At 46.8% G+C, this 21515-nt stretch overlaps 2 protein-coding genes across 7 annotated transcripts in view; one reads left to right on the forward strand and one right to left on the reverse strand.

The window, feature by feature from the left end:
- Positions 1-18480, reverse strand: part of ST6GAL1 (ST6 beta-galactoside alpha-2,6-sialyltransferase 1) — a 102530-nt gene extending 84050 nt beyond the window's left edge. For 3 of the 6 annotated variants that reach the window (XM_084640214.1, XM_084640209.1, XM_084640213.1), the window contains exon 1: positions 17872-18480. The gene's annotated coding sequence lies outside the window, so the exon portion shown is untranslated. The other 3 variants (XM_084640215.1, XM_084640210.1, XM_084640212.1) reach the window with 2 other exon arrangements.
- The window catches only part of ADIPOQ (adiponectin, C1Q and collagen domain containing), a gene marked incomplete at its 5' end in the record, with an annotated part of 79728 nt that continues 73091 nt past the window's right edge, over positions 14879-21515 (forward strand). The window contains one exon of the mRNA XM_084640219.1: positions 14879-15811. The remainder of the gene's footprint in view (positions 15812-21515) is intronic.

The raw sequence follows: 21515 nt of genomic DNA on the forward strand, positions 1-21515 counted from the left end.
TGCAGCAGAGAGAAAGCTGACCAGAAAGCTGTGAGGACGGGTTTGAGGCCTGTTGTGTTGGTCTCGCTCATTAGCTCAGTAACCTAAATCGGTGTTTCTTAAATGCATCACCAGATTTTTCTGACAGCCTCCGAAGTGCTGCAACAATCACTGCGCTGTTACATATTCATGTTGCTTTGTAAACAAAATAAATCACAATGCACACTGATTCCCTTCAAAATATTACTGTTCAGTACAGGCAGAGCTGAACTATAAAGGCATGGGTTTTTTTTCCAAGTCACAAAGCATATTCACTGGCTAATCGCTATGTTTACATCTCGCGCTACCATAGCTCCATAAACGGCTATTGGCCAACGTCACTGTCAGGAAGATTACTGCATGGTGTTTGGGTAGGTTGAGACTGTTCGTGACAGAAGGTGGAAGAGTTAAAATTGCCAGTGGATATCGGAAAGTTTTTTTTTAAATCAGTGCCAGAAAATGACTCTGAATGTGATACAGAGATGGTACCCAAGGAGCCAACTGCTGCTAAGAAAAGCAGAACACAGAAAGAAGAAAAATGAACATTTCAGGACCAGTGGGAAATGCAGTTTTGTGATTCCATTTCTGAGCAAGTTGCTGTGTGCGCTGTTTGTACAAAAGAAATGCATCAAATTAAAATGTATGCAATGCAATGTCACTACAGCATTCACACAGGGAAGTTGAACAACACTTACCACGGTGAGTTTCAGAGGCATGAGCTGTTAAACAATGCAAAAAACAAGCTTGAAAAACAACAGTGTCAGCTCAGAGATTTTTTTTTTTCTAATAAAGCAGATGAGATACGGGTGGCTACTTTTAAAGTTGCACTACTTTTGGGGAAAGCAAGAAAACCATTCAGCAAGGGAGCATTCATGAAGAAAACTGTTCTGGCCGTACAACCAGAAAATACACCACTGAGCAACAACATGTTACAGAGGAGCACATGAGATCTGGCAAATTTTCTACAAAACAAACCAGCTGAAAAAGTCACAGTGAGCCCTTTCTACATCCTGTGCTTGGATCAGAGCCTTGATGTCCTGAGGAATCCCAAGGTAATCATATGTGTTCACTTTTTGGACTGTGATCACCACTGAGAACACCATTGTTCTTCTGAAGGTATTTTACGTCAGGTGAGCCACAATGATAGGCCAACTGGCAAACACATTTTTCAATGGGTCCAGGCAAGAATGGAGGAGTGCCACGTTAGCTTTGACAATCTGTGCGGCTTGACAGTGGACAGGACAGCAGCTTTATAAATGCACAAGGTGGGTGCTGAACTGCTTCCAAGAAAGCTGCACTCAGCAGCTTTTTTTTTTTGTTTCACTGTTTTGCCCATCAAGAAGCTTCAATGAAAAGCATGGATGAGATTGAATCCGTAGTGAAAAAGTGCATCACTGCTGTCAACACCAGCAATGTCAATGAAGGGAGATGAGCAACTTTGTGCGAAACGGGCTGTGAGACACATACGGTGCTGCTGAATTACAACCCAGTCTGCTGGCTTCATTTTAACGACAGTGAACAGAGGCTATTTGAGCGCCAGGAAGAGCTCGTTGAGGTTCTGAACACAGTTTTGCCAGAACTGTCCCAAAAGCTACAAGATTCAGAAGCACATGGCTGTTTGCTCCTTTTGAAAGAGTTTTTACCCATGATTGCTTCCTTGAACCTGGAGTTTCAGAAACCTCAGATAACGATATCTGACAGCACTGAAGTAATTAATACATTCAGGAAGACAATCATTGACATCATCCAGCCCCTAAGGAGGAAAAAGACTTTTCAGTTTTTTAAAAGCTTAGTCAGTTTCTCAGCTGTCAGGATAATAAGGTGCAGCAAAAGATCAGTTTCACTGTCACTGAATACCTGAGTATCCTCTTGGAGGATCTTGAAAATCATTTAAGTGAAGGAAACTATTTCAGTCAGTACCCCTTCGCGACTGACCCATTCAGAAATTCTGGTTGAGGCTTTTTGGCTGCAAACAAACTAACTGCCTTACAAAACAGATTAGCTTCCTTTGACTCTTCAGATTTAAGCAGTCTCAAATACCTTATTCTGTAAATGCGCAATAATGCAAGAATGAAAACATATTTTAATCAGCCTGGTATTACAGTACAGGAGTTCTGTAGTAATGTGTACCCGTTTGAGGACATCTACAAACCCCGAACTAAAGTTGCTTTTCTTTTCTTGTCCCTCTTTTCTACTGCTGTGCTGTGTGCACTGCATTTTCTGAAGAACAAATACCAAAACTGCCTCACTGATGCTAAGCTGAAAGTTTCTCTTCTAGTTTCACAGGAGACCCAAGATCCTACAGACTTTCCATTCAAAGAGCTCCTGAACCTTTGCAAGTAGTCTGATCCACACAATGGATGTGTTAAAACCCAGAACTTTAATTTCATTATCACACTGTATTAGTAAAGTACAATATAACAGGAATATATTTGTAGTTACTACAGTATTACCATTTTTATTACTGGATTGGACTGATTTTTTTTGCCTGTGAAAGAGAAATTTTTTGACATATTTGCAGATATGTTTTTTTCTTTATTATTTAGACTTTATTATGTAAAAGCATTTTTAAATTTAGTTCAGAATTGTTGTACAGATATCCACCTTTTACCAAAAAAGCAAAGGAAACACAAAAAAGACAAGAACGTGCAAAGCACCTTATTTGTGTTTCTATTGTGTTTAGATGCAGTAAAGAATAGAGACAACTGTACATTATTTTTATTATTGAGTCTGCAAAAAAAACAACCACATAAATAAATTACCTTGATTTGCACATGTAAATGTACATATTTATTTCTTTTCCCTAAAGTTAATTAAGTATTTCAGGAAAAACTGTCAGAGCAGCCACCAAAAAATTTGCTGTGAGGACCCCTGAAAATAAAGTCACTGTTCTTGTAAGTAAGCACAAGGAGCTCAGACAAAAAAAGCAGGGGATTCTGCCTAACTAGAGCAGACAGAGAATTCCACTTGATAATCAGCCTTCCTCTCCCATGATCTAAAACAGACTGTGCATTATTCAAGTATCTGCTGAGCTCCCCAGGGTAAGATGCAGACATTGCCATGAATCCACAGAAGCAGGGGTGAAAGTAGGCTGGTATGGGCTGGTACGATGTACCGATAAGAAGAGGCCGCCAGTACCAGCCTGTACGCAGCAGATGTTAAGTGCTTTAACATTGTTGTCCCTATTCCCACACACACATACATCAGCGACCCTACCGGCAGGGCCACCAACTGGAGGGGTAAAAGGGGCAGCTGCCCCGAGGGCCAGTGATTTAAAAGGATCCGGGGCTCCCGGCCACCGACACCCCTACCGCAGCAGCAGCTAGAGCCCAGGTCCTTTTAAATCACTGCCAGAGCCCCGGACAGCATGAGCCAGACAGCATGGATGGGCTGGCTGGGGAGGCTGACCCGCCCAGTCCCGCCCCGTCCCTTCCACCCGAGGCACCGGGCCCCCGTACTGGTAAGTCTTCTATGTTACTTTCACCCCTGCACAGAAGCCACTTTCCCAGGTGATATGTGCAGTACATAGTAGCCAACAGCCCATTCTCCATTGCATTTTCTACAGGAGAGTGAGAAATTAAAAGGAAAAAATCTAAGAATGAAGGGGTAGAAACCGCCTAATCTCCTTTCACTGGGACAGTATGACAAAGTCCATTCTGCTTCGAATTAGGCTAACAGCCTATCCTGAGGGAGAAGGACAATAAAAGCATAAGGAGATGGTATTAAGGTATTTAGATCCCCATACAGTTAGCATTTAAATGGTCCCAACTCAGCTCTGAAGTTAACACCTTGTGGAGTTAGTAACTTTAGGAGAGCGTCCACACATTTATTGCTGCTATAAACAGGTGGAGACAGCTGTCTATATAGCCATCTATGTACTTATATGGCTTTCTTTGCCATGGTATACTAAAGCCCTGCCTAAGTAGCTAAGAAAAACAAATACAAAAATAAACTCTTGCTTTGCCAGCTGTAGGGGAAAATTTGCATAGGTAGTGGACTTTTTTCAATATTATTTACAGATAGATACACACACACACACACACAGATGGGTGGGTGTGCATGAACATGCAAGCTTGTGCACATGATATTCACAGACAGGCCAACAAGGAAAAGCTACCTGAAAAACTTGGGATTGCATTAGGTTCCTGAAGTCAGTGGTATTTTTATTTCTTGCAGGAGTGAATTCCTTAGTCTAGGTCCAGTTCCCACTGAAGTTCTGACTACCTCCAGTGCTCACATGTATTCCTGTATGTCTCAGCTGACCTAACCCAATGGGGTGCTCAATCTAACGAATATCAGGCAAGGTACCTTGAATGGCACTCAGTTTTCAATGGGGAGTCAGCAAAAAGAGTAGAGCACTGTGGTGCTGTATTCACAGCAACCAAGTTGCTGAGTAGATGGATTACTGCATTTTGTGCTATTGGGAGTCATTAGAGGGGGTGTGGTTTTATTCCCAGGTATACCGAATTGCAGTAAATAAGCCTGGCAGTCACAGACAAAAAGATCATCATGGCCATAACTGATAGGATGGGGCAACAGTCTTCTAGCCAGTCGCACGGTTAGTGGGCATTTTTCAAAGCCATGGATACTTGCATATTGAATAGCATTGAGAAATCCAAAAGTAACCTGCAGCAACATTATAACCAGTGGGCAGGTGCCCTCAACAGAGGAGAGTTCATCAATGTGCTTCCTATCAGTATCACCTCTATCTTGCCCCTCTTGACCTTTGGCCTGCTTCTCTCCATCCAGCTGCTGTCCTCTGCATGGCACTGGAAGATGGTGCTGTTTACACTGATGGTTTGTTATTGAGTGCTGAAATGTGTAGTGTTTTATGTTAAGAAAAACAGCTTTAAATAACTGGTTTAAAGAGACACAGAATCACAGAGTTTCCAAAGTGAAATATTGAGAGAACTAGGTTCAGAGAAGGGTGATGAGAATGGTTTGAGGTCTGGAAATCACATCTTACAATGAGAGCCAAAGGTGCTAAAGAGAAAGTTAAGAGATGCACAGTCTATAATTACCTATGGGGGGAGAAGATGTGATGCTTTTTAATCTAGCAGACAAAGATGTTACAAGAGCCAAAGACTGGAAGTTGAAGTCAACAAGTTTCAAACTAAATACGATGTGCATGTTTAACAGTGAGGGCAATAAACCATTGGAACAGATTATCATAGGAAGTAGTGGACTCTCGATTATTTCTTAGAGTCTTTAAATCAATGTCCTTCTAAAGGACATTCTAGTTCACCTGCAAGTTGATGGGCTACACACAAGAATCACTGGGGAATTCTACAGTCTGTGTTATGCAGGAGATCAGACTATTAGATCAATGATCCCTTTTGGCCTTGAAGTCGATGAAAATTTTGGACCTACCAATCTTGACAGCATCCCTTTCACATTCTAGTTTTTAAACTGGCACATCTGAATGTACATAAAAGGCAAGTTCAAAAACAATCACATGCCCTTTACTATTGATTGGCATTGGAGCTAAATGATGCCAGCCAAGTCATACACATTTGGTGATGAAGACTTATATGTGGATGGAGATTAAGTAATACCAGATCTCATAAGTCTGCACTTTGTCAATGATTAGATGTAATCCATCTCTGTCTCACATTGGGAACCCTACTTTCCTCACACACATTTCCAAATTACATCACGCGATTTAATCAGTAACAGCTACAAGCGCTTTGCTAAAATTCAGGCATTTCTATCGTTTGTCCTGATACAACTCCACGTCTCAGTAAACAAGGCTAGGTTTAAATCTATGCACTGTTCCAAGGTTTGACTTAACCAAGTTAAAACAAGTTTCCAAAGAAATGGTAACCTCATACATTATTATACAAAGCATCCTTGTTGCCACAGCCTTGTCAGAAACTTTGGTTGCACAGGACTTTTTGTCTTATAGGAACATAAGGCCAACTCAAGAAAATGTTAGGTGATGTCTGAGAGATCCTAACAGACATTACAGGGAATTTGGTACATGTCCAAAGAGAGGATGGCTCTTCTTAGTCAAAGGAACAATTTTAAATTCACTTTCCTATTTAGCCAGAGAGGTACCTAGTTGGACAATGCGTCATAAAGGCCTGTAAATAAAAGCCGCAATCCCTTGCGTCCACGGCCTGAAACGGAATTATTTCCTCAGGAAGATTGGGGGTATTTTGTCTATTAAAAAGGAGGTACTGTGAAGATATACAAAAATATGGCTCTAGTTATCTCCTTCACTTCCATAAGGGTAGAAGAGTCAGAGTGGACAGATCTAGCTTGGGAGGCACAAAATGGAGGAGCACCATCTCTGTGACACTGTCCCTCCCTCTGGGACCCGCCAAGGAGCCTCTCTGTTGGAGCTCTTCTTAGTTAGTCCACCCCAGGTTTTCAGGGCTATGAGGGGCTGATGCCAGGAAACTGCCATTCTCTGCAACATGCTGGCCTCCACAGACCAAGGATATATTCCTAGCAACACTTTGGGAGTCCTACATAAGTAAAAGGAAATAGGTTATTTAACTTTGGCTCAGCACATGTGTTTCCGGCAAAGCAGCAGCTTTTGATGGGCCAAGTAGCTGTGTTGCCAGTGAGGAGGAGAAGCCAGGAGAATAGCAGAGGGCTAGACTGGAGCTTCCCTTTCCTGTTTATTCCCAAAGTCTGCAGGGTAAGGAGAGAAAACCCACTCCACAGCCCCCTAAACCCTCCCGCTTCTGAGGGAAAAGGAAGTTCACCTCCCTAGAATTTCCTGGGCCTTTCTCCCAAATATTTCCTTGGGAGGATACAAAATGACCCCATGTCTTTAAGAATTCCTTACCTCTTTTATTTAAGACCTTGGAAATACTATAGTTCCTGGAAAAGGCTACTGTATTAAGAACTGCTGTAGCACTGTAAGCATGGGGGTTTATTTCTTCCTGGACTAGAACAGATGAATCCCAATCCATTGGGACCCAGTAGCAGTTAAAGAAATTAAGCCCCCACAACATTTAAGGCATATCTACACATACAGTGCTCAACGTATCTGGTAAAGAGGCTCTATATACCAGTAGGAGAGAGCTCTCCCATGGGCATAATAAACCCACCTGCGCGAGCAGCAGAAGCTGTGTTGGCAGGAGAATGCCCTGTGCTGGGGCTGGGGGGGAAGGGGGGAGAGGCAGCAAGCAGCCCATGGAAATGCTGCTACCCGGAGCACAGAGGCACCTCAGGCAATTGCCATTCAACATACAGGGTTTGTAAAAGTAGCCTCTGCATAGCCAGGCAGGAAGCACATAAAGGCTGTCAAAATTAACGGCAAGGAACTCCTTGGGTGGAGGGATACAGTGCAGAAATTTCTGTAGTCAAGAGAAACCTTGTTTAGGAAAAAACTTACTGCCAGGGCAGATGGCAGAGCTTTTGTTAGTAGGAGGTCACAAAATCCTTGTGCCTTTGGCTAAAGTGCACATGGAAACTGAGGATTTGGAAGCTGAATTGACTGTGGCAGCTGTACCCAGTAACCCGTCACAATTATTACTGGGGAATGACTTTTTCAATGTAGCTTGGGCTGTAAAAGGGTCTGCCAGCAGGAAGGAGGAATACCATGCTGAAACCCCAGAAGGAAAGGGTGAAGTCTCAGGAACTGCGGGGGGGAATGGGAGAGTGCCTCTTTAATTCCTCTGCAGCAATGGGAAACAGTCTGCTACCAGCGGTGGGTGAAGTTGAGACCAGTTCCTGCTGCCCGGTGGCTAAAGGCAGCATTTCCTCACGGGAAGAGGGGAGCGTATTGCCAGTCAGTGAGAAAACTGTTCAGGTGGTGGGCTGCCAGCAGGTTGCAGCTGAGCAAGGGATAGACCTCACTCTAGGGAGCAGAGGAAGATGTGTCTTAGAGGGAACCCCAGAGGGTGATGGAATCCTCGAGACCACTGAGGTGCGTGAGGGTTCCATAGTGGCTGCCAGTGAAAGGACTGTTCTGGCTGTTAGCTGTGAGCCCTTCACAGCTGAACAAACGATAGATCCCACTCTAGAGAGCACAGAAGTATGTGTCTTAGAGGGAGGCCCAGAGCGGGGAGTTGAGAAGGAATTTGGGGAAGTACGGGAATATCTCCTCACTGATTACATGGGAGGGTTTGCCCAGGGCAGAACAGTTGTTCCAGCATCTGTGCTCCCAGGCACTTCACCTGTGGCTTAGGTTTTAAGAGGGAACTGTGTAACTGACCCCTAAGGGGAGCAGTCATACAACTGACTTCTTGGGGACAGAGAGAGGGGTGGCAGATGGTATCCCAATAAGGTCCCACTTTTGCAAAATGCTGTTTCTGATGTACTTGTGAAAACGAACTCTGTCTTTTTAGTAGGATTCTCATCCTGTCTTAAAGACTTGAGTGTCAGTGAAAATGCTAATGACCCACCGGAGAGAGGGGAGAAGAAAGCCATTTCCCGGGTGGATAAGATTACTCCTGAGGGAATTACGTGTCACTGTGCGTGCACAGAATTCATATCCCCTGCAGATTTCTTTGCTTCCCTGCAGAAAAATGACTTTCTGACAGGGAAGCAAAGGGAAGATGCAAGAACTGTCATGCACCATTCCCTAGCTACACAGGTACATCATTTCAGGCACCCTGAAGCAGCCAGCAGAGAGGTAAATCACTGCAGGGCTGGGGACACCCAGCCTGCGGCTCCTACCCTGAGCTGAGATCAGCTGCTAGTCCTGGCTAGGCTGGAGGCAGGAGAGAACTGGACTTTGTCTTCCCGTGCAAGGAGTGGCTGGGGCTGCATCAGACCCACCCCCAGAAACCTTCCACAGCAGCAGGAAGCTCAGCATCCTCCCCTGCTTCCTGCCCTCATAGCTCCTCAGCTGTGGGGGGAGGGGTTACTGTATGGGGAGCTGCTCCCCCATCCACCCAACCCCCATGCATTCAAACCTCCCATACCCAGACACCCCTGCCAAGCCTTGCCCCATATGCCCAGAACCCCCTTAGCCCTCCATACCCAAACCCCACCGAATCTCAACCCTCTGCACCCAGAGCCCCTGCCTCCAGACCCCCAACCCTGCACCAAGACCACCCCCCACTGAGCTCCCGTCACTCAAACCCCCACCCTGACGAGTCCCTGCACCACCGAGCCCCACATCCAGACCCCCATGCCACTGACCCCCAACTAGCTGCACCAAGACCCCCACCCCACCAAGCCCCACTCCTCTAGCACCCAGACCCCCCCTTCTGAGACCCCCATGCCAGACCCTCCGCTGAGCCCCAACCACCTTCTCCTGGAAGCCCTTGCAGAGTCCCATTGCCCCTGCACCTGGAACCCCCCAATGAGCCTCTGCACATCCAGATTCCCCCAAACTCAGACCCCCCACTGAGTTGCCTGCACCCAGATTGTCCCACACAGAATCCTCTCACCTCACACTTGGATCCTGCCTGGTTGAACCTGCCTGCCTAACATCTAGGGCTCCTGGTTCAGAGGGGCAGGACCCCAGGGTGTTTCTGGGGCAGGCCCAGCCCTTGTACTGTGTCAGGGTCAGATGCGGGGGGCGGGGGGAAGGGGCCCCGCGGGGTGATCTCCCACCTTCGTGCAGCCCGTGGCCTGTGCTTCCCACTGCCATGCTGGAGCCTCTGCATTTATCTACTGACAAATAAAGCTGTAGAATTATGCAGAATTTTAAAATATTGAGCACAGAATTTTAAATTCTTTGGCACAGAATGCCCTCAGGAATATAAGATCCACCAAGCAGCTAAGAAAAGCTCAAGGGCCAGGCAGGAGAGTCCCACGGGCCGGATGTGGCCCATAGGCCATAGTTTGCCCACCTCTGATTTAGAGTAAGAATTTGATATTCATAACCGATCTATGTAGTATATTAAGCTTAGTTTGCGTGTTTTTTATTTACTAGGTAATCTGCTTTGATGCGTTTACTATCTCTTATAATCACTTAATTATAGTTTATTATAGTTAATATAACTTAAACTTGCAGCGCAAGATGGTATAATTTTGGATTTACATTCCAGAAAGGAGGTGCGTGCCTTAGGAACTGGGAGGTGCCCTAGCTGTGCCTCTCCATACTGAGCTGATCACAGCATCTGTATGTAAATGCAGCTGGCTGTAAAGTGGTAGTGCAGGCTGGTCACAGCAGTACAGTGTGAAAGGAGCCCAGGCTGGTGGGTCAGGGGGGCTCAGTGGTATCCCAGTTCCACGTGGCACTCCAGGGGGGACCCATCACACTGGGCACTTGTCCCATTTGTTCTTGCCAACTGATCCGCTGAAAAAGAGCAAACTAGACAAATGCACATTTTCCAAAAAAGAAAAAAAAATGGGGTTCGACCCCAACCGGGGTGCAGAGCAATGTGGGGGGGGGGCGGCGCGAGCAGCAATGCCAGCTCTGCACTGGACGAGGGCTCAGGTGAGCACCTCAGCCTGAGTCAGCCCTGTGGGCAAATGGAGAGAGAGGGGGTCGGGCCAGCCCCGTGCAGGTAGACGTCAGGGAGCTTGGGCCAGCCCTGTGCATGGGAGACCTGGGGGAGCAAGGAGGCCTTAGGCCAGCCCCACAGGCAGGAGGCATGGAGGACTTGGGGACCAGGTGGGGGCCTCGAGCTGGCCCTGTGTGGTGTCCCATTTTCCCTTGGGAAACATATCGTCACCCTACTTAGATGTCCCCCTTCCTAGTTAAGCTTGAGCTCTGGAAATAGCCAGTCCCTCTTTGCATTTGCTCCACTGTACTAATTTTCACTTAGCCCTGGGTCTACCCTGCACAAAGTTAGACAATAATCTGACAGATGTGGAAGGGGATGGGAAAAAGTGCTAGGGGGAAAAAACAGATATTTTTTGTAAAATAATAATTATATAATAATTGTGTAAAATAATCAATATGATTTCCTGCTCAATTTCTGAGGGATTCCTTTAATTGACTAACCTCCTCTTCTACTGTGCTAAGCAAAAGAGAAATGTCTGAGGGGAAACGAGAGAGTATAGCAGGTGTAGAACATAATACTCCCAAATATTTAGTGCAGGTCCAGCAAAATGGGAAAGTTGGGTGCAGTTTTTTTGTAAACTGACTTGTGATATGCACACTACAACACAGATAAGAGAGTGAGTAACTCCCCTTATTTAACCCTCTTTTAGCCATGAGTGTAACACATGTGGAAGGACAGAAAAGGAATATGTGCATTATAAGTTACATCTATTTTTCAGCTATCCAAACTCATTTTCTGTAATCTGCATCTTCCACCCCTGAATAATGCCGGTGAAACTCCACTGCTATTTTTGGACAAGATGAGACGGTGCTGAATTATTTAAACAAGCAAAGATTTAAGTTGCTGCTTAAATGTGTCTTAAATTATGAATATACGCAGTTTATGCAAGGATACTTATAAAATGGAGGGCTTGAACCTTATGCTAGAAAATCTTATTTCAAGAGCAAGGAAGGCTTTTCACATTTAACAATAAGACGTTTCAAAATCCTCTTTTTCACCCAGAACTCAGAAACACTCTTTCTTTCATTATGTTCAGCAGCCATGGGATTTTACTGACACTTGTCCCTATCAGATGCTTTGTTTTTAATGTTAGCAGTGATTATATCAGTTTACAGCAAACAGTTATGTGGGATAGGGTGGAACATTACAAATGGGCATATACAGAAGATAGAGGGGGAGGGAAAGAGAGAGGTAGCAGATCCACAGGAATAAATAAGCATAGCTCCATTTACAAGCTGACATTCTGCCCCTTCCTATTTATGCTTTTACGAAGTGGGGAGGGAATGGAGAAAATTTAATATATAAAATTCATTGAAGATATTCTTTTCTGAAACTTAGAAAAAACACTTCAAGCTCCGACTACCATCTGTCTAGTACAGCCACTAAGAAAAACTAGTTCTTCTGGTGTTTTTTCCCATCAAAACACCATTGTTGTTGGATATTATTAAAGTAGTTCTGTATTAAAATCACAAATGAGTTTGATTCTCCATAGTTTAAATTCCAGGGTATTACTAATTAAGAGGTCTCTTGGTTTTTGGTACTGCTTCTCTCCCTCTATGTGTGAAACTTGCAAACTGCTAATTGTGTTAGTACATTCTAAGACAGAGTCTGTTCTCAAAGCAATTCTTTGTAACAACAACTACTCACACACAGAGAGACTCAAAGCAATACTCTGTAACAACAGAAACAGCACCCAGAGACTCCCCGCCCTTTTGTTGTATTCATCTCGTTTTGTTAACAATTGTGATTAAAATAGAGATAGAGGATGGATGTGGATGGATGCTTGGTGTGGATAATAACTGAATGATCAGGGAGGTGCCAGCCGAAGAATCCCGTGTCCATCGGCCGAAGAAGGCGTCAAGTGGATATAACCAGAGGACCCCCGGAGGGCAGACTGGAATCCACCCAACAGCCTCAAGAATAGGAGAACCAAAGAACAAGATAACATCTGGCAGCACGGAGCTGTCAGGAATGCACCATCTGCTGATTGATTCAGCAACAGCATGATGAAGCAATTCCCATAGACTGGCATAGGAAGAAACTCCTGTAAAAATGGATCCTAGAAAGTGAGAACTTTGGGGTCTGATTCTGAAAACCAACTTCCAGGAGCATCAGATGTGCATCTGACGAGGCCCTGCTCCCTCCTCATGTCCAGGCCACCTGGCCAGTGGCTTGGCATGAGCAACTCTAAGGCTGGTAACTATGATAACAACCTTGCAGAACGTGTGTGTGTGTGTGTGTTTGTATATGAATGAATGTGTGAATAAATATGAAATTGAATGGAATGTTATAGCTATAACTAACTGCTTACTATGATTCTTTCTGTATTCACAATAAATGTGGCATTTTGCCTTTTCCCCTTTAATAACATCCTGCTCGTTTTTATTTTATTGGTTTAACATCGTCACCCTCACATTATAGAGTATAGTTAAACCCAACCGTTCTTTGCATTAATGATAAAGCAGCAATTTAAACCAGGGCCAAAGTCTGTGCTCCTCTGAAGGGTTAATGTTTAGCTATTCCACCTGGAAGCAGGCGGGGCACACCCTGACTGTTTCCTAGAAGCAATGCACACATTGCTCTATCCAAGCACGAGGGCTAGATATGAACCATGAGAACTTGATTGTTTGGACAGCAACTGTGGGAGGCTTTTTTAGCCTGGGCTCAAGGCCTGAGAACCAGGATTGTAGTAGATAGAGGATGGTAACTAAGCATATGAATCAACGTCATACATTCCTTTGTGTAGCAGTGTGTAATGCTTAGGGGGAGAAATATAATAAAAGGAGAAGGTGGAAGGCGGGGGGGCAGAACAGCCCATCTCCGCTGACCAGCCTGTTTGCTTGCATAAAGCTGTGTTCTGTCTCATCACTGAACCGCCACACTCCTCACTTGAGCAGAAAGCCCATGGGACTTTTGCTTAACTAACGATAGGAGAATTTTGCCCTACAGGTGAATACTTTCAAAAATATACAAGCAGTAGCATATTTAAACCTGGACTGTCACCTTAAAGTTCAACAAATTTACAAATTCAGTCCACCCGCTGTCTGGCAACATCAAATGTTCAATCTGTCAGTTTGAAAACAAAATATCTGGAATATACTTATGCAGTGAAGTATTTGTAAACAGTATTCTACTAACGTGAAATCTGCAAACAAAATCCAAATCTTTATGTACAAGCTTTGTAGCTGAGACCTGTTAGCAATGCGTGCAATATGAAAATTAGAATTACCAGCACTCCAGCTACCTTCGAGACACCACTGACTTCCTGAGGAAACTACAATCCATCGGTGATCTTCCTGATAACATCATCCTGGCCACTATGGATGTAGAAGCCCTCTACACCAACATTCCACACAAAGATGGACTACAAGCCGTCAAGAACACTATTCCCGATACTGTCACGGCTAACCTGGTGGCTGAACTTTGTGACTTTGTCCTCACCCATAACTATTTTACATTTGGGGACAATGTATACCTTCAGATCAGCGGCACTGCTATGGGTACCCGCATGGCCCCACAGTATGCCAACATTTTTATGGCTGACTTAGAACAACGCTTCCTCAGCTCTCATCCCCTAACGCCCCTTTACTCTACTTGTGCTATATTGATGACATCTTCATCATCTGGACCCATGGAAAAGAAACCCTTGAGGAATTCCACCATGATTTCAACAATTTCCATCCCACCATCAACCTCAGCCTGGTCCAGTCCACACAAGAGATCCACTTCCTGGACACTACAGTGCTAATAAACGATGGTCACATAAACACCACCCTATACCGGAAATCTACTGACCGCTATTCCTACCTACATGCCTCCAGCTTTCACCCTGACCACACCACACGATCCATTGTTTACAGCCAAGCTCTGCGATACAACCGCATTTGCTCCAACCCCTCAGACAGAGACAAACACCTACAAGATCTCTATCAAGCATTCTTACAACTACAATACCCACCTGCGAAAGTGAAGAAACAGATTGATAGAGCCAGAAGAGTTCCCAGAAGTCACCTACTACAGGACAGGCCTAACAAAGAAAATAACAGAACGCCACTAGCCGTCACCTTCAGCCCCCAACTAAAACCCCTCCAACGCATTATTAAGGATCTACAACCTATCCTGAAGGATGACCCATCACTCTCACAAATCTTGGGAGACAGGCCAGTCCTTGCCTACAGACAGCCCCCCAACCTGAAGCAAATACTCACCAGCAACCACATACCACACAACAGAACCACTAACCCAGGAACCTATCCTTGCAGCAAAGCCCGTTGCCAACTGTGCCCACATATCTATTCAGAGGACACCATCACAGGGCCTAATAACATCAGCCACACTATCAGAGGCTCATTCACCTGCACATCTACCAATGTGATATATGCCATCATGTGCCAGCAATGCCCCTCTGCCATGTACATTGGTCAAACTGGACAGTCTCTACGTAAAAGAATAAGTGGACACAAATCAGATGTCAAGAATTATAACATTCATAAACCAGTCGGAGAACACTTCAATCTCTCTGGTCACGCGATTACAGACATGAAAGTTGCGATATTACAACAAAAAAACTTCAAAACCAGACTCCAGCGAGAAACTGTTGAATTGGAATTCATTTGCAAATTGGATACAATTAATTTAGGCTTGAATAGAGACTGGGAGTGGCTAAGTCATTATGCAAGGTAACCTATTTCCCCTTGTTTTTTCCTAACCCCCCACCCCGCCCAGACATTCTTGTTAAACCCTGGATTTGTGCTGGAAATGGCCCACATTGATTATCATACACATTGTACGGAGATTGATCACTTTAGATAAGCTATTACCAACAGGAGAGTGGGGTGGGGGGAGAGAAAACCTTTTGTAGTGGTAAACACCCATTTTTTCATGCTTTGTGTGTATAAAAAGATCTTCTATACTTTCTACAGTATGCATCTGATGAAGTGAGCTGTAGCTCTCGAAAGTTTATGCTCAAATAAATTGGTTAGTCTATAAGGTGCCACAAATACACCATTAAAGTGTTCTTCTCATATATATATATATATATATAGTGATGGGGCAAGACCAGATGGCTATAGAAAAGTAGAGAGCAATAGATATGTTAACTCCAGGCTAAACAAATCCCTGGTACCAAGATAAGTGAAATGGCAGCTGCTCCAGGTCAATTAAAACACCTGGGGCCAATTAAGAACTTTCCAGAAGGCAGGGAGAAAGCTAAGTTGATTGGGACACCTGAAGCCAATCAGGGACTGGCTGAAACTAGTTAAAAGCCTCCCAGTTAGTCAGGTGGGTGTGCATGTCAGGAGCTGTGGGAGGAAGTTGTGCTGTTGGAAAGGCTGAGTAGTACACACCATATCAGGCACAAGGAAGGAGGCCCTGAGGTAAGGGTGAAGTGGAGCTTGAGAAAGTGAGCGCTGCTGTGGGAGAAGTAGCCCAGTGAATTGTACATGTCATGTCATGTTTCTAAAAGGTCAGCTACCATAGCTGATACTATTAGGGACCCTGGGCTGGAGCTTGGAGTAGAGGGTGGGCCTGGGCTTCTCCCTTCTTTTGCCCCCTGATTAATCACTGAGACTGGGAGACAACAGAGACTGTGCAAGGAAGGATAACTTCTCCTCACCTCCCTTGCTGGCTTATGATGAAAATGGCTTAGATTGTGACCCTTCTCTCTAGAGAGAGAAATCTGCCAGGAAATGCAGGACCCATGGAGGCAATATATAGTACATTTGTATTCAAAAGGGGAAAACTACATGGACCTTATAGAAATGCAGTATTGATTGTTACATTATCTCAGTGGGTTGCTCCTTCTACATATTGAACTGATGATCAACATTTGCCAACTTATTCAGCACATCAAAAATCAAGGGAGTTTTTGTCACAGGAACAGCAGTTAGCATATAAGGAAGGACCTGGATAGATTAATGCCCAACTCCTTTATCTAAGAAGTGTTTTGAGCAAAGTTTAAAAATTCAAAATCAAACAACATACATATCCAGAAAGATCAGGCTTTCACAGCAAAAATTCATAAACTGCTTTCTTTGGATGTGCAAGTTGAAATGTTTATCTCAACTCTTGAACATTATCTACAGTTAGCCCTTTATTACTTTCCAAGTGGAAACTTGCAACTATACAACAAAGGGTATTTCTGTTTCTTTTGTTTTCTTTTAATTCTTCATCTTTAAAAAATAAACTAATTATATTGTTTTAGAAAAGCACAGACTTCTGCCACTAAAATCTACACCGAAAATAACTGCTGGTCTTTTGGAGAAGCAACAGTTGATTAATCATTTCTTTTTTAGACTATGTTGCAGCCCAATTCCTGATAGAATGGATTTATTTATAGCAATATTTTATTTGAAAAGTACTTGATAACAGCTGGGATTTCTCTCCAGGGAACTGCATGAGCTTTAAGGGGGCGGGAGAGAGGAAGCAATGCAGTGTCCAGAGTTGAACTTGCGGTGCAATTCAAATTTTGCTTTAAAAAAATCCCTAGCAAGATCAGTGCCCTCCTTCCCCCTCTGCAGAGAGCAAACAGCCCAGAATCAGACTCATGCCATTGTGCCCAGAGAAGTCTCCCACTCTCTCCCCAGCCCCGCTACCCCGGAGCCCAGGTCGGGTTCCCTCGGGTGTGCCAATCACACGCCTGCCCGGTGCCTTGCAGCAGACCCAGACGTTGCTGGTGCTACTCACTTGGGGTTGCAGCTGCTGCGCTAAGCACGGCCCGGGCAGCTCAGCCGCTGGTCTGCGGATCCCTTTGTTACCGCCCGGACACTTGGCAGCTATTCACAAGCCACTGTCCTCGCCGGTTGCTTGCCAGCGAGGAGAGAAGCCAAGCTCATCCCCAAGCCGACAGCCCGGCCCGGGCTGGGGGGGCAGGAAGGGGGAGGATGTTATGCAAAACTTGGAGGCCAGGGTGCTGTACAGCGGCCCGGCGCTGAGCCTACCTGCTGCGGGGGGAGGTGCCGCACCGCTGCCCCCTCCCCACGAGCCGGGGTGGCCGGGCTCCCCCGTTCCCCCGCCGCTCCCCTCCCTGCAGCCCTCGCAATCCCGGCTCCCCCACCGTGGGGAGGGGCACAACGGTCCCCACCGGGGGGGTGGCGGCAGCGGAGCCCCCACGTGTTTCCCTCCCCGCTCCGGGGGCGGGGGCAGAAACCAGGGAGAGTCCAAACGACCCCGGGGAGCCAGCGCCCAGCCACCCTCGGAGCCCCGGCCGTGTTCCTCGCCCCCTCCCCGGGCCGATGCAGGCGCGCAGAGACGGGCCGCGGGGCTCTGCCGCCTTTGTCTGAGCCGCGGCAGACGGCGCGTCTCGGGAGCCCGCCCGGCCGCCCCCCGGAGTGGGCCCCCGCAGCGGGCACCGAGCCCCGCACTCCCGGGAGCGGAACGCCTCCCGCCCCGCCGGGCGGGTTTCCACCGCCCAGCTGCAGCCTGAACCCTGACCTACCTCCTCAGTGCTGTGCGGTGGGGCTCCGTCTCCTCCTCCCCCAGCCGCTGCCCCTGGGCTCTCCCCGCCGCACTGCCCAGCCAGTGCCTACGGGCTGGGCGGACAAGGCAAGCAGCGTGGTGCGGCTCCGCTCCTCCGGCATAGCGGAAACAACGGTGCGGAGGGCTGCCAGTGCCCCTGGGCCAGCAACAAGGCGAGGCTTTGTGTGGGTCCGAAAGTCCAGGGTCGTAGGAGAAGACGGTGGAGACCAGAAGCGGATAACAAGAGCTCAGAGTGTGCTGAGGAGCCGTGAATGAAACAGATCCCCCTCAACTTCCCCTTTCAGCTGGAGCATAAACCCCTCCAGCCACGCTCTCATCATTCCCCGCACCCCCGGACTGTTCGGGTTGGCCGGGGGGTTGATTCTCCGCTGCCCTGGCCCCTGCAGTCTTTGTCCTTTGGTGTCACAATGGCAGCCGACGTGTAATGATTACACGAGGCGCGGGGGGAGCGGGGCCGACCCTGGAGGACTGATGAAGCTTTTGTTACAAATGTACCTTCCAAGCCTTGCATGAAAGAAGCTGTATCATTTGAAAAGTACGGAAATTAGTACCGGTAATAAATAACTAATGAAACAAATAGCAGACGTGCACTACTTTCTATGACAGGTTTCAGAGTAACAGCCGTGTTAGTCTGTCTTCGCAAAAAGAAAAGGAGCACTTGTGGCACCTTAGAGACTAACCAATCATGCTCAAATAAATTGGTTAGTCTCTAAGGTGCCACAAGTCCTCCTTTACTTTCTATGAATCGCCCTTCTCAGTTGGGTTGCAAGATACACACTGAATTGCACTGAGAATATTTTTTTAAAATTCATACTTGCCCCCTCTTAATATTGTCCTTTAGACTTTTGTACCACTACAGATACAGAAAGGGAACAGAACAGCAGGTTTTCTATTAGGTGCTTGGGGAGCAGGGAGTGTACGCATGCTATGAAATGGATTGTTATTGATAATGAAAGCCTTGGTCTAAACTACAGAGTTAGTTCAATCTAAGACATCTTACATCAACCTAACTCTGTAAGTGTCTACACTAGGGCATGGCTACACTTGCAAGTTAGAACACATTAAAGCAGCCCCAGGCACCCTAACTCACGATGCGTCCACATTGGCAAGACACGTAGAGCACCCTGACTCTGCAGCTGGAGAGCTCCTGGTAATCCACCTCTACAAGAGGCATAATGCTTGGTGCGCCCCGGCTGGAGTGCCGCAGCACCAGTGTGGACGCCCTGGTCTGTTAATGCGCTCTGATCGGCCTCCAGAAGTGTCTCACGATGCCTGTTCTAGCCAATTTGGTCATCACTTTGAACTCTACTGCTCTGCTCTCAGGTGACCAACCGTCAGACCCGCCCTTTAAATTCTCTGGGAATTTTGAAAATCCCCTTCCTGTTTGCTCAGCAAGGCATGGAGTGCTCTCAGCACATCTTTCAGGTGATCATGCCTCCACGTGTCAGGCGATCCCCAGTATGGAGCAATGGCAAGGTGCTGGACCTCATCAGTGTTTGGGGGAGGAAACTGTCCAGTCCCAGCTGCGCTCCTGCTGTAGGAATTACAATACCTTTGGGCAGATATCAAAGGACATGATGGAAAGGGGCCATGACCAGGTCGCACTGCAGTGCAGGATTAAAGTGAAGGAACTGTGGAATGCCTACCGCAAAGCCCACAAGGCAAACCACCGCTCCAGTTTTGCCCCCGCGCACAACCTGCCGTTTCTACAAAGAGCTGTATGCAATACTTGGGGTCGACCCCACCTCCACTCCAAGGACCACCATGGACACTTCAGAGCCCAGTTCAACAAGGCAGGAGAAGGAGGAAAGCAGGAGTGACGGTGCTGAGGAGGAGGAAGACACCCCGGCATCCCTAGATGCATGCAGCAAGGAGCTGTTCTCAAGCCAGGAGGAAGGTAGCCAGTCGCAGAGGCCAGCGCTTGGGGGAAGGACAAACACCAGAGGACGTGCCCGGTAAGCGGCTTTTATTTTGGGAAGGAAGTTGTTCGGTGCAGGCTCTTAGGGCGAGGAGGGTTAGGGCCACATGCATGCTTAGATGCGGATTAGGGCGGTGATGTGCTCTCTCACATCGTGGTAATTGGCCTCAGTGATCTCTTCAAAGGTCTCATGCAGAAGCTATGCAATGCACTTGTACAGGTTCCTTGGCAGAGCTACTGTGCTCCTTGTCCCAGTCAGGCTAACATGTCCGCGCCACTGTGCCGTGAGGGGCAGGGGGACCATTGCTGCACACAGGCAAGCTGCATATGGGCCAGGGCGGAAGCCGCATTGTAGTAGAAGACTCTCCCTTGCTTCCCAGATCACCCTCAGCAGCGAGATATCTTCCAGGATGAAATCCTGTGGAAAATGTGGGGACAGTGTTCAGTATAGGGGTCCCCTGCAGCTGCTGGCTCTCCCCAAGACACAGAACCTCAGAGGACAGTACGGCAGTGAAACAATCAGTCCCCCTCGACCCTGTGCTTACCATTTTGGGGCTCCTGTGGGTTATGTGCGCTCAATTTGGGACAGGCAAATTCTACTATTGTTTAGACTGTACTTGTCTTTAAGTACAGGGGAACTCTGCTTGCTCTGTCTGGTGTGAACAATACTGCCTCTGTTAAGTGTTGCATTTTGCCTTTACGGATGCAGCCTTGAGATCTCAGCCGTCCGTGTTATCACCAGCTGAAAGACTCCAAAGAATTAGGAAGAGGCCACGTAGATGCAAGGAAGACATGCTGCATGAAGTAATGCAGCAGTCCCGTCATGAAAATCGAAAAGCGCAGGAGTGGAGGGAGAGTGAAAGGAGGTTCCACCAGCAGAATGCGGAGCACTGGCATGAAAGCGCGGAGCGCCAGCATCAAAGCACGGAACAGCTGATTAGTACTGTGGAGCGCCAAGCGGACTCGATCCAGGCGCACGTAGCCATGCAGGTGGAGCACTACCCCCGCCCCGCAGCCCTTGTCCCAAAACTCTTTCCCTTGTGCCCCCATGTCACCTCCAACCCACTTTCCCCAACATCCGGGTTCTTACCACCACCAGCTGCCTCCAACACCTATAGCTTTACCACCCAGCCCTGCAAACTGCGACCCTTACCCACAGCACTCAACCCCCATCGCCATGCAGTTTAGCCAGCCTGAAGTGCAGCACTCATTGCACAGCACTCCAGACAGGAAGGCTGAGTATGAGAACAGGACATACACAAATCTGTGATTGAACCATTTCCCACCCCCTTGTCCTTTCTGTTTCCCAAGCAGTTGTGTTTCTTTTCAATAAATAGATTTTCTTTTAAATAAATGGCTTTTTTGGCTTTGAAAACATGCTTTATTATTGCATTAAGTAAAACATACCTTAGCCCAGGAAAGCAACAGGCACTGCAAGTCAGTGTAGCAAACACAGATTCCTACTAACATTAGAACCACTGTGGAGGGCACCAAACATTACTGGTGGCTTTCAGCCTCAAATTGCTCCCTCAAGACATCTCTAATCCTTGCAGCCCTGCACTGGGCCCCTCTAATAGCCCTGCTCTCTAGCTGTTCAAATTCAGCCTCCAGGTGTTGAACCTCCGAGTTCCATGTCTGAGTGAATCTTTCACCCTTCCCTTCACAAATGTTATGGAGGGTACAGT

The sequence above is a fragment of the Lepidochelys olivacea genome, assembly GCF_965140295.1.
Source record: "Lepidochelys olivacea isolate rLepOli2 genome assembly, chromosome: 9".
In the NCBI taxonomy this organism is placed as follows: Eukaryota; Metazoa; Chordata; order Testudines; family Cheloniidae; genus Lepidochelys; species Lepidochelys olivacea.